Here is a 17731-nt window from a genome sequence, read left to right as displayed (position 1 = left end):
TAATTTGTCGAAGGGAAAAATATTAAGGACTATGCACGTCGAGATTTTCATGCAATCGGTTTTGATAGTTAAAACGATTGATTTTTATTCCGCAACAGCCATTTATCTTGTGTATTCACATTGAGTTTGTCCGTCCTTCATGTGCAGGACTCAAATAGCTTTCACATGCCTGAGGGAATCACAGGAAGCACACACAACATGTATTACAGCCTTCCTGATTTATTTTGTTTTGTTTTGTTTTATTTCATTATTAGCCTACATCTCATTTATATCACCCAACATTTTCTACTGCTCATCCTTCACATTAAAATCATTAAATTGTAGAACCACGGGTTGGCTTTTATTGTGAAGCAGTCACAGGAAACGTCACCAAGGTTAGTGCTGAAAGTGACCTCTCATCAGCGCTGCATCCGCAAAACACCGCTCATTTTTTGTCAGTGGATGATTTACTGCAAGAAATTAATAATTATGTACAATATAACAACAGTCTTAAAACTGTCTTCACCCAAGACAGATTTACTACCTTTTTATGGAGCTTTCAACAGCATGTAGGCTAATGGTCTTAATCAGCGGATGGAGTTTGCCCACTTGGCAAGATCATGTTTGAGCGGAGACAGCGGGTACTGTGTCCCTCCATATAGGCTACACAGCCACCTGCTATCAAGTGACCAAGTTCTAAATAGCGTATGTCACATTAGGACAGCAAAATCCTTTTGCTAATGAGGTGCAGTTGAAAGCGCTGGAGAAATCAGTAAAGATTTATACATCTATTTTTTGTATTATTTTTGTCAAAGCAATCATTTTAACTGTAACAGGGGAGGACATATATTTCTATTAGGAAAAAACAAAACTTTTATATAGGAAGAACAAAGGATAAACATAAAGCTACACACAAAGAAAGAGGGTTGGAATAAGAAAAAAAAAAGAAATAGATATGATACAAGTAAATAGGCTATGTAAACAAAATTAAAAAAGAGGAGACTGAGCTTCAGTAAAATACAGGGCCATGAGTGAAAAAAGGGAAATACATGAATGGAGTGGGAAGAAAAAGGGAGAACAACAACAATGGGTACTTTTGTCTCCAAATTATGTGGCCCATTAATAAATAATTTCCACTTTTATCGGTTAACATCACGTTTGCTATTTAAGAACTTGGAGCATTTTCTAGTAAAGCCATGAATGGTTAGTCCCTTGCTCTTTTATGCGTTGATACATATCTCCTACCTCTCAGAAAACGCTTTCATACCCAGCCTGCATTGTTGCCAAACTTAAAATTGTTATCCTTCTTTTTCAGTACACAGACCAATGTATTGGTTTGTATCGCAATGTACGAGGGCTTCTATTTCTGTCTCAGTGTGGACGAACTGATTTGATCTCTCACTGGCTGAGCTGGGGGAAGGTCAGGGTGAGGGCTGCCACTTCAACTGCAGATAAATATACTGTGTCAACATTACAGCAGACTATAGGAACAAAAAGCAAGCTACACATCATCATGAGAATTTGTGCCATTGATACTTGTGGGTTTTAAATAAAATAGAATAGGCCCTTTATATAAAACAATAATATCAGCTAACATTAGAAATCTGAACATGAGATAAGTATAAACACAGACTCGGCAGGGTTCATTTTGTTAGTAGGTTATTCAGACCACACCACCACAACCATCATGCTGTTTTTCCCATGATGCAAAGCAACATCCCTGGGCCTTTTCACGGAAACAATAGCTCCGCACACACATTACCTCTGAGCACCCTGCTGGTCACGGGTCAGCTGTAGCAAGATCTGAACACACTGTCTTTAAAGACAGATTGAAAAGAGCCGAGGGGGGTTCAACTTATATTAAAGTTCCCATTAAAGTTCCCCCTCAGCCATTCCAGAGTAGCCCCTGGTGTTCTCACAATTTAACTACCATAGCAGATTTAGTAGAGTCCTATCAGAGCAAATTTATAGTTTTGGTTGATTTATATTTATTATTCATAGTAACTACACCAGGATTACACTGACACATTAGACTTATGTTGGGCTTTTATTAAACATCATTTATCAGAAAATCAAGTTCTATACTTGCAATGTTCACAGCTACAGAAAACCTGGAAAACTTGCAGTGGAATTTTTTTTATGAAATCATCCTTTCTTAAAATATTTCTCTCTTTCTAATTAAAAGAAATAATTTTACATTATATTGACTTGGCAGACACCTTTGTCCAATGAAACTTAAAATGAATGCATTCAACGTCCCTCATGTATCATAATATATTTTCTGTCACTCAATGGTGTAAATGTTATTTCATGGAGTTTTCCCACCATTGCAAAAATACATAGTTTGAAGTCAAAATAAGTACCGTAAAACTTCAATTAAAAGCCTAGTACTAATCAAACACCCAGTCCCTTTTACTAGAACGGTGTGGCTATTTTGACAAATAAACGCCTGTCTCAAGTAGACACCTGGTCTGGTTACCAAGCAGCACATTTTTTTGTTTTATGTGTCTGTTCCTCGATTACCCTCTAAGTTCTTCATATCCCTTTAGTCTGTAAGGGTCCTCATATCAAAAGAATCAAAAGGATTTTCCATAAAAATGAATCCAAGTTGTGAGTATTGTTTTAACAGGATAACGTGGAGCTGTGTCGGTATGCCAGATGCCGTAATCCTCGAGTGCCTGTTGATTTCAGTGATTTAAGAAAATAGCCGGAGATTCTAATTGAAGTTTTATGGTATATAGACCCTTTTACTGTTAGTAAACAGTACAATGTTTTTTGGTGGGCGGGGCTTAGCTGGAGGCAAAACAATTCTCCACAGACATTAACTAGCACTGGCTAGCAAGTTCTGTTGGCTTGTTTTAGACAATGTTGGAAGGTGGTGCGAGTGGTGCGTATGGAAATACTCATTTGAGTGTCAGAGCACACTCTGGCACAGATTGGACCATTCGTAAATTTGGAGCTCTGTCGGAATATACGGTTTGGTTATCCAGAGCACCGCACTCTTTGAGTGGCAGAGCACACTCAAGGCACTCTGTCTGAGGAGATGGAGCAGCAGAGGGCAGAGTGGAGTGAATGTTTGATTAACTTAACTGTTCATTAATTCATAGAGAAATATAACACTACTTTTCTTCCACCAACAGGGCTCTTCTACCTGAAAAACTGTATCTGTGGAAGTTACAACCTTATTAACTAACACTATTTGTTGAAAAAGTGAAGTCACTGTACATGACACTACTATCCTTTATTGTGTTAATTTAAGATATCCTTTACCAATACCAATACCATGACCAACTAAATACTTGGAGAGAAAGAAGATATACATTTTTGCCATTTTTATTATCATTATAAATTAACGACAGAAATGAAAAATAAAGTCAGGATTTGGTATTTATAGTCATAATTCTAAGATTTGTCATTAATTTATTTAAATAGTCCATTCACCCTTCCGGTTCACTTACCTTTCGTGGTATCTAGCCATGCTGATAACATCCCTGCTCATTGTTTTGGGGCACTTAAGTACTCTTTTCCCACCAAAATTTGGGCAAATATGTGGGTTTTTTTAATCCTGGAAAAACTGCTAAAAATAGGTGATAGTCACCCTTTCCATCGTCAGTACACGCCTCTATTTTTAGTTTTTTTTTCCTGCTGTGTCACGTTCCATGTCAAGAACACGCTGAAGAACAGGGTTAGTAACCATGAAAAAGCAGCGTGGAGACCAGTGAAAATGTTACAGTGGTTACTTCTTTTTTGTATCTCATTCGGTCTCTCTTTCAAATTTGTTGGCGACTAATTTGGAACTACGTTTTAACACTGCTTAGATGGACATGGGTGGAGTATGTGAATGACATGACAAAGGCTTGCATAACTTACTGACGGAGGCAACACACGTCATAGCTTTGTACCAGAAAAGAGACGAATATTAGCTTGCCATGTGTCCATCACTGCTGATTGGAGTTGGAGCTGATAAATACCCACGACTGCTGCAGATTCATGCGTCCTGTAAATCAATGGCCATTGTAACCTTTCCTACTTAAGATAAAAAAAACAGATGTTAATGGGTGTTAGTATTTTTTTTGTGTGTGTGTCCAGTTGGAAACGGGCTTAACAGAGCAAACCGAGGGTACAAACTTCCAAAATACACACAACATAAGTATCCCACAAGGGATAAAAACACAGTGTGCGGCTATGGCTCAGAGGTCGAGTAGGTCGCACTAATTGGAAGATTGGCGGTTTCCATTCCCAGACTCCTCCAGTCTGCATGCCGAAGTCTCTTGGGCAAGATAGTGAACCCCAAATTGCTCCCAATGGCTGTTCCATTGGTGTGTTAGTGTGTGTGAATGGTTACTGAGTAGCAGGTGGCACCAAGTTCAGTCCATTTACCATTTACCATTGCTCTACAACATTAAAGGACACTTATCATTCTGTTCTCTGTGAAGCTTTGGGACTCTCTGAGCACTCACTCATTCATCTTCTCCCAAATCACAGGCAGAAACTGCAATCTGCTGAACCCTGGGTAAAGACTGTGAGAAGATGAACCAACAACACAAAGCTGGAGTAACAGGAAAATCACATCCTGCACCTTGACCATAAGCAGTGGCACCCTCTAGGGATGTGTGCTCTTCCCACTGCTCTTCTCTCTAAATACCAGCGTCTGCGTCTCAGACGACCCGTCTGTTAAACTCCTGAAATTTGCAGATGACACAACGGTCATCAGCCACATCTGGAGCGGTGAAGAGTCTGCATAAAGATGGCACACCCTTCTTCCATGAGGCCCTGACACAAACTCCTAAAAAACACCTAGAGGTCAGATTTCAAGCTCTTACAAGCAGACTCCCAGCAAACATTAAGCCTGACCATTAATGAGAAAATGAAGCACGTAGCATTAAATAATAACTTTTAATATTCCGTGCTAATTTAGTCTCAGTCTTGTCAGAACAACCGGGGGCTGATTGCTCTAAAAACTGTGGCGATGACAGTGGACAGTGGAGCAGCCCCCCACTGCCTCCCATCACTGTACTCAACAACGCTTTGTCAGCTCAGGAAGTTCAACCTGCTGCAGGAGCTGCTGATCCAGTTCTACTTCATAATACTGTTCTTTGCACATCCATCACTGTATGGTTTGAATCAGCCACCATATAGGACAGGAACAGATGACAATGGACAGTCAGGACCGCAGGGGAAACCATTGGTGCCAGCCTGCCTGCCATTCAGAATTTATACACCTCTAGAGTCAGGAACCAGACAGGTCACGTGTATAGACTGTATTAAATAATGGATGTAATGCATGATTGCCCTTTCCCCTTGGTCTTGATCGTAGGACAGCCAGGAGCAAGTGAGAATCTGAGTGATCTGGGGATGGAAAGGGGGCAGAGGAGCTCAGAGATATACCTGGGTGCCAGGCCATGTAAGGCTTTAAAAACCAACAGTAGGACCTTAAATTCTGTCCTTTACCTGACTGGTAACCAAAGTAGGGACACCAATACAGCCGTGATGTGGTCTGTTTTCCGGGTACCAGTTAGTAGCATAGCAGCAGCATTCTGAACCATCTATAACTGAGATAAGGCTGATTGTCTTATTCCCACATACAAAGCATTGCAGTAATCCGATGAGATTAGGGCTTTTGTGACAATCTGCTGGTCACTGAATGAGAGGATCGGTTTAAGTTTGGCAGTATTTCTTAGTTCTTTAGCATTTCTTAGTGATGTCGCCCATTGGTTTGGGGACTGCTGTTTTGAAGCATTGAGTTTGGCATTTTGGCCATCGCCATCCTGTTTTTTTGGAGCCAGAAGTGACCATATTTGGATGAGAGGCTAAAGCAAGGGGTGGATTTAACTCAAAGACTGTAGCAACTTCTCAAAGACTGCCTGTCATTCAAGTGGCTCCGCCCTTAGATTTGCACTACTTCAAGCCTTAAAGAAGTACTTCACCATCGGAAAGATGTGCCTTTTAATAAAACTAGGATGTCTATGCAGTTGGAAGATGCAAATACTTCTGAGATTGGTGCTACAGAACCAGAGAAAACAGAGGAAAAAGAACCAGTGCAGGAAACATTGTAGTGCCCACTTTCTGCTCATAACCCCTCGCTATTACAGGTAAACACAGCACTAAAATATGTTTCTAAAAATACTGTAGGCAAGAAATAGGCAACGTAGTAACATAATTTTCAGCATTGTCTAGTTTCACCATTTGATCGGATTTTGGTCCAAGTTTAAGAGAGAGAGGGGCGGGTCTTTCTCTTGATCTATATTCTTTGTGTCCATGGTGGCGGCATGGGTGGCAGGCAATACAAACATGCAGAAGTACAGCCCATAGTTTGAGCAACAGCCCAGAGAGCCAGTGTCATCAGAGTTTCGCTGGGGGGAAAGGAGATATATCTAGGCACTGGTTAGATGGAGGGGGGTTTACCACACACATACTACCCACATTGTTTTAATACTCAGCCAGTTTAAAATCGGTGATGTATCCCTCTAATAACATGTAAACAGGTAAGTTAAATGAAAATTCACCCTGTGTACATTTGTCATGAGTGTTGAAATTAGCTCTAGAGGCCTAAATAGTTTGTGGTACCTGGCTGTAAAAATGTTAATTCTGCTGTAAAATTGGGCATTTTAAAGGTATAATATGTAGTTTTTCCACATAAAAATGTCTAAAAACGACTAAACCAATATTATATATTTTGTTTAGTTGTGTACTTTGATTATCAGAAATGTTTCCAACAATTTTTCAAACCCAGACAAATATGAAATATTAATAAAAGTTACGGACCGTGTCATTAGGTCGCATGTCAATGGCGACGTAACTCCAGTTACCATAGCCATTAAATGAAGGAGGAGAAGAAGAAGCAGACCGGATGAGACGTCAGAGAATGAACGTTACTGTTGCTAGGCTAAGCTAACTCGTCATGGATCATGATTATGCATTGACGGTTGCTGCACCTTCTGACACCGAAGCTGTCCTGGTAAACAAGCCGGTAAAACAGAAACATACGGGTCAACCAAGTGATCCCAGAAGAATTTGGGATAAGAAGAGAGCTAAATCAAGGATAAATATTGGTGTGGCCTTTCCGAGATGGAGAGAGCTTTGTGAAAATCTAGGACTACAATTCGACACCGACCTCGCGTGTGTTCTACTAGACAGGTAAGCAAACATCTGGCTGATGTTACCGAGATATTAATCATTTCCACCAGTGTATTGCAAGCACTGCTGCCCGCCGCGGCACCAGCACTCCGGCCAGCGGCCTCCGCTGCGGAGCGGAGGCTGGCTAACCACAACATCTAACGATAGGTTTCTATAATGCTGAGCTGATGCCGGTAAATGAACTGCATTTATAAAAGAGGCAGAGGAATAGCTAAACATAAGACGCACTGAGCAAGAGAGAGCAGCAGAGAGGGAGAAGCCATCGCTAACTGTAAAGCTAAGTAACTAGCAGTTTGACGTCATCCAACTCCGTCTTCTGTTATTGTTTTGGTTTGAGACCCCTAGCGGCAGAAAATTACATATTGCATGTTTAACATGGGGGTCTATGGGGATTGACTCACTTCTGGCGTAGCCTCAAGTGGCCATTTAAGAAACTGCAGGTTTTGGCACTTTCACTTTGGCTTCATTTTTCAGCCCAGGAGGTTGCGACATGGTAACATCACTGCAGACCCTTCACACCCTGGACACAACATGTTCCACCTTCTTCCCTCTTGTAAGTGACAGGACACTGTACACCAAAACAACCAGACAGGTAAACAGTTTTTTCCTACAGCCTATCACCATAATGAACACTTGACACCAGTCCAGAGAGTCCCTGTTACACCAAGCATTCATTTTACCAGTAAATTACATATTTCATAGTCTAAATGCTCACTGTCCTTTAACATATTAATATTGCTACTATCAATCACTACTGCCATATCCACCTACCTCATGTATAGCCAATAGTTATTCCAGCACCCACTGGACTCTGCACCATTGCAATACTACTGTATGCAATTCATAACGATTTATTGCTGGTTGTATATTTGCAGATACTCTATACTGTATATAGTCTGGTATGTACTGTATGTCTTCGTTGCTTATGAGGACGCTCCTTGTATTCCAGTGACAATGAAATGCCCATGTGTCTGAACAATACTGTCAGCAGGACAAACAGCTGTTTATTTATTGTCCTCGGGTGATTAATGCAGCCTGTGGGGCAGACCATGGCGTCGTCTGTATTATTCAGTAACTGTGCCGCCACGGGAAACCTTGTTCAGTGATTTACTTGCCAAATACTGGAGCCAACACCTTCAGTACTCAACCAGTGGGACGCCTCAGTATCACATTCTTCAGATAACAAAGTACTTCAGATTACAAACTAGCATCCCTGTGGCACAGACATTTTGAAATGTTACCCAACCTTTTCTTCCTGTAGTGTCCGTTTCACATGATACAGTGTGTCACTACGGGTCTGGTTTAAATGAAACTTAAAGGTGCTCTGTGGATTTTCCTTGTAAACTCGCAAAAGTTGTGTGTATCCTAGAGGATTAACAAATGCATCAAATGCATTTCCTTCCTCATCTAACATTTGGAAAGCTGATTTAAAGACCCAGGGAAAAAAAACATTATCCCAATCTTAATCCTATTTCCCTGTGTTAATTGTTCATTTATCTCTTTTCTATATGCCAAATATTTGTCACAAAATCAGTATCAGAAAATCCCTTTCTTCTATTCCTGTATAACAGTTTCAAATAATTAATGAGTCATCCTGAAGTTTTTACAAAAGTTCATCCAATCAAATAAGACTTTGGGCGATTAACTAGCCACGCCTGTCATATAAAATCGTACTTTGCCATTTGCCAGTTATAGTATCTAACACCTGCAGCCCACAGAAGTTGCTCAGGTAGTGCAGCTATTCCAGAATGGCACATCCATACACACAGTGGCCAGAAGGTTTGCTGTGTCTCCCAGCACAGTGTCAAGAGCATGGAGGAGATACCAGGAGACAGGCCAGTACACCAGGAGAGGTGGAGGGGGCCGTAGAAGGGCAGCAACCCAGCAGCAGGACCGCTATCTGCTTCTTTGTGCAAGGAGGAACAGGAGGAGCACTGCCAGAGCCCTCCAAAATGAGCTCCAGCAGGCCACGCGTGTGCAAGTTTCTGCCCAAACTGTTAGAAACAGACTCCATGAAGGTGGCATAAGGGCCCGGCGTTCACAAGTGGGGCCTGTGCTCACACCCCGGCACTGTGTGGCCCGATTGACAGTCTGGAGACGCCATGGAGAACGTTCTGTTCCCTGCAACATCCTCCAGGATGACCAGTTTGGTGGTGGGTCTGTGATGGTCTGGGGAGGCATATCTTTGGAGGGCCACACAGACCTCCACATGCTAGCCAGAGGTACCCTGACTGCTGTTCCTGGGTACCTGGGTTCCTTCTGATGCATTACAATGCCCGGCCTCATGTGGCTGGAGTGTTCCTGGATGATGAAGGCATTGATGCTATTGACTGGCCCGCCCGTTCCCCAGATTTGAGTCTAATCAAGCACCTTTGGGACACCATGTATCGTAGCATCCACCGCCACCACATCGCACCACAGACTGTCCAGGAACTGACTGATGCCCTGATCCACGTCTGGGAGGAGATCCCCCAGGACACCATCCGTCGTCTCATCAGGAGCATGCCCAGATGTTGTAGGGAATGTATACAGGCACGTGGAGGCCATACACACTACTGAGCCACATTATGAGTTATCCTGAGGAAATTCACAAAAGTTGGATCAGCCTGTGATCTGTTTTTTTTCACTTTGATTTTGGGTATGATTCAGAATCCAGTCCTAAATGAGTTAATGATTTTATGTTTCCATGGATTTTTCTTACATTATTTTGTTCTCAACGAATTACACTATGTAATCAATAAAGATTTTCATCTGGAATGTTTCAGTCATGGAGATCTGGGATGTGTGATTTAAGTGTTCCCTTTATTTATTTGAGCAGTGTATTTATTTAAAAGTAAAACTGTGGGGCATTCAGTCCCTTCAGGATGGTGTTTGACGGAGCGCTGAAGGACTGTCTCTATGAGCTGCTCTCCTCCTGCTCTTTCTGCACAGTTAGCATGAGCTAACACAGCACAATGTGCTCTCATCCCTACTCAATATATTTTGCTGCTTGGATCGAAGCCTTGCAGCAGCAGCTCACATCTAACACTGAGCTGTTAAGCTCAGACCAACACTGAAATGGCTCAACTCCGTCATTAAACACGTTAATAACCTCTGGGTGACGTTAACTGTGTGATGCTTACAGCTAGCCCTGTCACTGTGTGTGTGTGACTCTGTCCCAGCAGTGGTCGCATGACAGAAAGAAAGGAGTTGAGCAAATCAATACCCTGCACACATCTCTTTGGGATTTACCCATTTTAAATTGTCAGATTTGCAGTGAAGTTGCCACGATTGGAAATGGCTGGGCATTCTTATGCATGATACAAATGAAACAGGGACTCACTTGTAAACACACTGTTCCTTAACAGTTTTTGAAGAAAGACGGCAAAGGTCAAAAATGGAAAAGTTCAACTCATATCTCACCTTGTAAACCAGCCATCTGTTAAAAAAATTCACTTTCAAGAAGCCCAAGCAAGATAACCCAGGTGGCATCTCTGTGACATCATCAGGGTTACTTTTTCTAAACAGAGAAACTAGTGAAATGCCCCTTTTTTCTGTTGAGCAGACACACAGGAATAAAGTTAAGATAAAGGCTGTTGCAGTACATTGACATCTGATTTTATGCAAATTTTCACCCGCTGAATCATCATGAACACACAGAGTGATCCATGTAAACCAACAGATAATATTCAACACATCTAGGCTTCATTCAAAGCAGCCAGCTGAACTCTGTGATAAGGAGGCTCCGTGCTGCAGCAATAAATGGTTTCCAACTAAAAGACCTGACGCAAACACACACAAACCAGGACATAAACATGTCCATTGCTATTCAGGTGAACAAGTTGTCACTCACTCTCTAAATGGGAATTAAGATATTTGAACAGGATTTCACACTAATCTTCAGTTACTTTATTTTTCAGCATCCATCCATCTTTAACAACAAATTGGAATGACAGCCGAGGGCTTTTTTGGGGACACAAGTTGACTCAGCATTTATTGCAGGTAACAATCTGGTTCAGACTGATTAAGGTGCTTTGGAAATTTATAAAAAAGGCTAAAGTGGTATACTCACGCCAGTAAAGTAAACAAAATTTTTAATTTTCAAATATGGAAATTATGAAAGAAACGAAAATTGAGATATTGGCTTCAACAGATATTGATATTTACAACTTTCTGTCATCTTTAGAGGAATATCAAACCTGCAATAATCAGTGTTTGCGATATGAATATCAATTCACTGTACTGCTGAAATCACCTGTTGAGAATTCTCACCTGCTATTTTTAACCTCTTTTAGCTCATAGTTTTGCTGTTGTGGCAACCTTACTGTATGGTTCAGTCTCAGTGCTCTCATGAATCCTTTTTCCAGCAGCAGCTGTTTTCATCAAACAAGCTCCCCTACACTGACTGTACACTACCTGCTCAGCACCAAACAGAAGATGGACACAGGTAGAGACTAGTTGGTGAAGAAAGTGGAACATTTAACCAATAAATATTTTTCTTAACAGCGGGTGGAGACTAACGCAGATCAAAAAGGAGGGTGAGTACTGGATTTATGTCAGTGAGGTTGATACAAACCTAATTTCAAATGTATAAATAAGCAGCTTTTTGCTAACATGTTTATGACGTGATAATATGTCAGGGCTGTTTGTTTATTAGCATGTTTTGATGTTTCTCCGCCCCCTAGTGACCAAAATCTGATTGGGGCAGCTTTAAAGTCATACTGCCTGCAAAACCATATGTTTTCACAGTGTAAAATATATTGAAACTCAAACAACACCTGCAGAAAACAACTTCCCTGCTTGGTATGATCCACCATCTTGCCAAAGGTGTAATTGAATACAGCACTTCTCTGTTACCTCCTCAAAGCTCATCCAGAAGTAGTGTATTCAGCCATATTTTGAGGACTGATAGTGCGACGTCACAATAATTCTGTCTATGGCCAAAACCAGCTAACAACAATCACTTCCAGGTAGACAACTGGAAAATGATTTCAATTGCGGAGATATGTGAAATGGTATTGTTGCTTATTTCTGTTGGGATTTTCATCAATAAATGTGACGTTTAAAGCTATATAGTTTAACACAGTGGTCCAACCTATCTGACATTTCTGCCTTGGTTATTTTATGTACTGTGTTGCTTTACTAACATCTTTATTAACCAATTCTACCTGCACAGAAGCTAAGCAATGTACTGCTGTGGACAGGGGCTGCAGCAAAACATACTTCAGTTGGCCCTTTTATAGGTGGCTAAAAACTAATTCAGGCAGCTTTTGCTCAGCACTGTTTCATTTAATGTGCGTATTGCAGGGTTTTTCTACCTGAAAATGATTGTAAGCAAACATTGTGATTCAGCTTAATGACAACAAAATTTAGTTCTTGAGATTCACAGCCATCTGGGATAATGCCTTTAGTTATTTGTACCCGAACATGTACACAATTAAACTTCATTGTTCAGAGTGTGTTGGGTCAGCAAGCGGTTTTGTTGAATTCAGTTATGTTTTTGGCCATTTTGCCTTTAATGGACAGGACAGGTAAGCATGAAAGGGGAAGAGAGAGAGGGGATGACATGCAGCAAAGGGCCACAGGCTGGATTCGAACCCAGGCCACTGCGGCAACAGCCTTGTACATGGGGCGCCTGCTTTACCACTAAGCCACCGACGCCCCAAATCAGTTATTTAAAATAATATATAAAGCCAAATCTGGAAAAAAAAAAGCATTGCAGACAGTCCAGAGGTGCCAGATTAAATGGTCTGAGGCTTTTTGCCAAGTGTGGACTGACTTTACACATCAGCAGTCATGGGTGACAGATAGCTAAGTACTCTTAGTTATCTGGCCTTGGCTGTCTGCCTTCAAAGCAAAAATACACTGAAATACTTTCGTGATCAAGACACTAACAACTGCTCAGTGTTTTGTTTTTTTTCTAACAAAAGACTGATTTTGTTTTTTTGTTTTGACTGGTCTTCATTTCAACATCAGCTGAGCGACATTCTCTGAAGACCTCAATGCTAATCTGACTTGATCTGAACATATAAATAGCCACTGTGTGGCCTCTTATGGCTGTCAGCAACATAGTGACAACAACTGTCACTGTCCTCATCAACGTGACCGGCAACCTCACTGGCAACACCACCACGCCCACCGCTGTCCAGGTAGCCCAAGTGATCAGCTGGTTGACGTTCAGCATTGGGCTGCCCGCCATTGGACTGGCTATTTACACCCTCAAGAACCTCTCCAAAGGTACTTACTCTGCTCTAGGTCCAATAACTTCATGTAGGCCTACAAAGTATGCTACTACTTCCTACAAACTATTGGTCTAAGGGGATGTCAGGGGGCTTGGCTCGGCAGCGCTAGGCTAGCTCAGTACCATCTCATTTCACAGTTTGTTTGTTTTTTTTTCAATGTTTCGTTGGAATCATTTTATCATTTGATATACTTGCTACAAATAATTCTTGTAAATACACTGTCATTTAAATAAAGTTATCAGGTGCATGTAAAAAGACAGATGTTATCAGCCAATTTCTGTTCCTCTGCTCTCTGTCCAGGTGAGAACAAAATCCCCATGCATGTCATGTTCCTCCTGATCTCTGACATTATCAGTTTCTTTGGTCGTCCCCGTGTGGACCAGGACATGGAGACTGGGACCGTCTTGTCCTCCAACGCCACCGACTTCATCTTCTATTTTGGTGTCGTCACCAACATCACACTTATGCTGTTCATAGCTCAGGAACGCCATCTCATGGTGGCCTACCCGCAGTGTCTTGGCTTCTGCAGCAGCATCAGACATTCTCCAGCAGTCACCTTGATGGCATGGGCTACTCCGTTCGCTATCCTGGCCCTCGCAGTGCTGAAGTACAATCTTTGGTTCGCTGTGTCTCTGCTTGCTCCTTTTCCCTTCCTCCTCTTTTTTGCTGTGGACTCCTGGAGGGCTCTGATCTGCTCACGATCTAACCCTATAACCCCAGAGAGGAGGAGGTCTGTGTGGGGAATCGGTGCAATCTGGGCCAACTATACCCTCCTCTACGTCCCCTTCATCCTCAGTGTCCTCCTGGAGGCTCTGTCCTTTAAGGAGGCGGTGACATACCTGGGGTTGGTGTCTCACCTGCTGCTCTACCTCAGCCCTCTGGTGGACCCCTTCCTCTACATACTCATGACCAAAGGGCCCAAAGAGGTGCTGCAGGCGCTGCCCTGCTGTCAAAACCGAGGTAGGAAAGAGAACATGAGACCCACTGTGGATACTGTGGCTGAGACTGTGGAGACGAGACTCTGAGGAGGATATACAGTTTAAAAAAAGCTGTCCTATTACATCCAAAAGTCAAATTTTGGACGATTCATGCTCCAGTTTTTGTAGCAGATGCTAAAACCAATGTTCAGTCAGAGACATTTGCATCAAGAAATTGACCATTTACAACCAAGTTAGATTTAACAGAAAATGCTCTGTTCTTTGATGGAGATGTGGAAGAACCTGAGCAGCAGCAAGAATTCTGCTGGATAAACTAATACCCCAATTAATGAACACATGAACATTGAATCAAAAAATCAAAAGTTTAGTTTAGCAGAATGGGTTTCCTTCTTTTTTTCTCTGCCTATTGTATCATCCCTGGGCTCCAATAATTAAGGCTCCAGCCTTAATTATTGGAGGCACCACTGAGTGCTAGGCATGTGCCTGCTAATCAGATGTGCATTTTTGCATCAGTGGCGTGGTCCACAGTTTGGCGTGGCTGGTTCAGACGCCATGTCTGTTTTCGTTTGGGTTCCCAGTGACTGTAGCCCAGCTGGCTCTTCTCCGGTGGCAGATGGGTGGTGATGGTGGATGATATTGTCTGCTTCAATCTCTTTCTTAACGCAACACTGCTTCTGCTCAGTGAGCAAGACATGACCTGGTGGCTCTCACCCTCCTGTTATCTTGGGAAACTGTGCCTCTGCTCTCAGGCTCTTGTATGCCAAACTGTGCATCACGGTGGTGGCCTGTTCTTGTCCCAGCCTCTGCTGTCTCGGTGCCTCTGCTGTTTTTTCTCTACGTGGTTTTTGTTTCTGCATCTTTAACCACTCCATGTCCTCACATCTTCATGTGTTCTAGCTGCTGCATTTTGCTGGGTTTCTCTCTTTGAGTTATGCTCCACAGACGCACATGACTGGTTTGACTTTAATAGTTTCTTTTTCCTTATTTTTTGATAATGCAGCTAGTTCAGCTCCACAGCCCTGTCTGCACTTGCTGCAGCAGAGAGTGTTGAAGCTGTCCACTTAGGACACAGGGAATGTTACGGGTTTCCCTGTGAGAATATGAGCAGTGTGTGTTTCTTTTTCCTTCTCTTCTTGAGGTTGGTTTTTGTGGTAATATTGGGTTTCTTTTCAGTTTGTTGGTTTGTTTATTAGCGTGATTTATTTGTTCCTTGTTTCATAGTTGTGCAATTTTCATATGTTTGTATTGTTGGATTTTCCTAGTTTTTCTTTGTTTGGCCAACTGTGTGTGCGCGTGAGTGTGTGGTTGAGTTTTATTCATAGTTGACCGTATTCTAAAGAGACTGTCATTTTCCGAAAAGGAAGTATTATGAAATAAATTTGTATGTATTTTTGAGAGCACATCTCTGATTAAGTGTTTTCAAATTTGTGTGACCTTGTTAATTTACCCATAATTCACCAAGGTTGAAATTCACCCAGGTGGTATTGTGCAGTAGCTGATTACAAAACAAAACTCTCCCTCCTGCCACATTAACACATAAGAAGATAGTTGGTTGGGGTGGTGGAGAGAGCTTTGGCAGTAAACAGCACTGGCATGTACACCAGCAATAGCTGAGAAGTGTCAGGTTACACCTTCATGAATATGACTAGCTGTCACTTGTCACTCAGCCGGTAGCCAAGCAGCTGCTGAATGAGCCGGTCATTGTGAAGCATGAATGAACCAGTGCTCTGCCTTAACTAATACTATGGTTTTGTAATTTAAAGAAAACAAAACAATCCCGTCAGGATCTCACAATCACATATGTGGTCTTTGCAAACCAAAATACTTGAATTTGCAGCAACTTAGCAACTATTTTTTAACAGACAAAAGTTAACATTGAAAAAGTTTTTTAAATGAGAGTAAATATGATTTTCACGATTTCTTAGGATCATAGGAACACCCTATGAGTGTGTCTTCTTGTCAGTATAACTGGTAGTCTGTGCAGTTTGCTAGCCAAGACGATAAATGTGTTTCTCTAACCTTTCTTTGCGTTGAATCAGGTTCATAACATACGGTGGTCGACAAGGGCAAATGCATTAAAACAGCCCAAAACATTTCCATTTGGAGAATCACACTGTAGCTTCAGAAACAGTGCCAATTTAAAAACACACACAAAATCAAAACAAATACAACAGAAACATGCTGCAGAAAGCCAATACAAATACATTAACACCAAATATGCTGCAGATACAGAAATAATGCAAAGTCACACACAAACAGCTGAAAACAAATGCAACATAAAAACACATCATATCCTGTCAGCATAACAGAAGTTCACCAGGCCTCTGTGGGGAGCATGAAGTGGAACAACTTGATTTAGTCACACTATTAGCATCATGCTAAAACTAGCTACTAAAATCTTTCTCTTTTATCATATTGTAAAAGACCAAAATGTAAAAAACAAAAACATATATACCTTTTTATGTCGCCTTTTCCACTTTTCCTCCTACTTTGAGAACAAAAACTCTCTCCTCTGGTCTCTCTCCATCTCAGATCAAAAATCAAGCTGTTTTGGATTTTAATGTGTTTTTTTAATTGCCATTGTTTCTAAAGCTGCAGCATGTTTCTCCTAATGGAAATGTTTTCGGTAGTTGTAGCGCATTCGCCTGCTGTCTGCCACTGTAATTAGTACAGTGACATGTAGTGCTGCTAGCTAACTCCTTATACCAAATGGTTGGAGAAGCTTATAAGGTGTGTCTGAAAGGTGATTCTAAGGAGGACAATTTTTAGATTGAGTCTTGATTTGTGTTTGACTGAAACAGAACAGAGGTTGGTTTTTTAAGTAAATCAGTGAAGAAAGACAACACACACTCTCAAAAAGAAGAAAAAAGTCTGGAGGTGCTCGGCAACAGAACAACAGTATAAACAAGAAAAAGCCAGCAACACTCGGTTCCTTCGTTAGCAACTTCTAATACCTCACTGGTACAGGCGGTTAAACACACAGACCGGTTTCGACAAGCGTCTTCCTCAGTGTTTGAAAAGACAGAAAAGCAGGGTGAGAGGCCGTTTACACGTGGCCGGCTATTTTCATAAACGGACATTTCACCGTCTCCGTTTTCAAAAAGATCTTCGTTTACACTTACCCGTGTATATATACACAACAGCATGCCAAACCTGTAGGTGGCAGTGTAACGAGAAGCGTTTGCATGTAAACTGAGATACACGGAGATAAACGGAGTTATAGGCAGCCGACGTCACAGTATGTGCCGTAATTTGGCACAAACGAAGGAAGATGTCTCCGTTTATCAAAATCACCGTGTGCATGTAAACGGCCTCTGAGACATGCAGACATATTGGTCTAGTTAATACCTGCTGATACATGTTTTGTACTTTTTTCTCTTCTATGAGATGTTTGTCTATGATTACCAGGATTCTGCTTGGTGCTCTGGTGATTGCCTAATGCCATGCAGCTGTGTG

The sequence above is a fragment of the Epinephelus moara genome, chromosome 19, assembly GCF_006386435.1.
Source record: "Epinephelus moara isolate mb chromosome 19, YSFRI_EMoa_1.0, whole genome shotgun sequence".
NCBI classification, from domain to species: Eukaryota; Metazoa; Chordata; class Actinopteri; order Perciformes; family Serranidae; genus Epinephelus; species Epinephelus moara.
The sequence above is the reverse complement of the archived record's forward strand: the minus strand, read 5'-3'. Positions refer to the sequence as shown.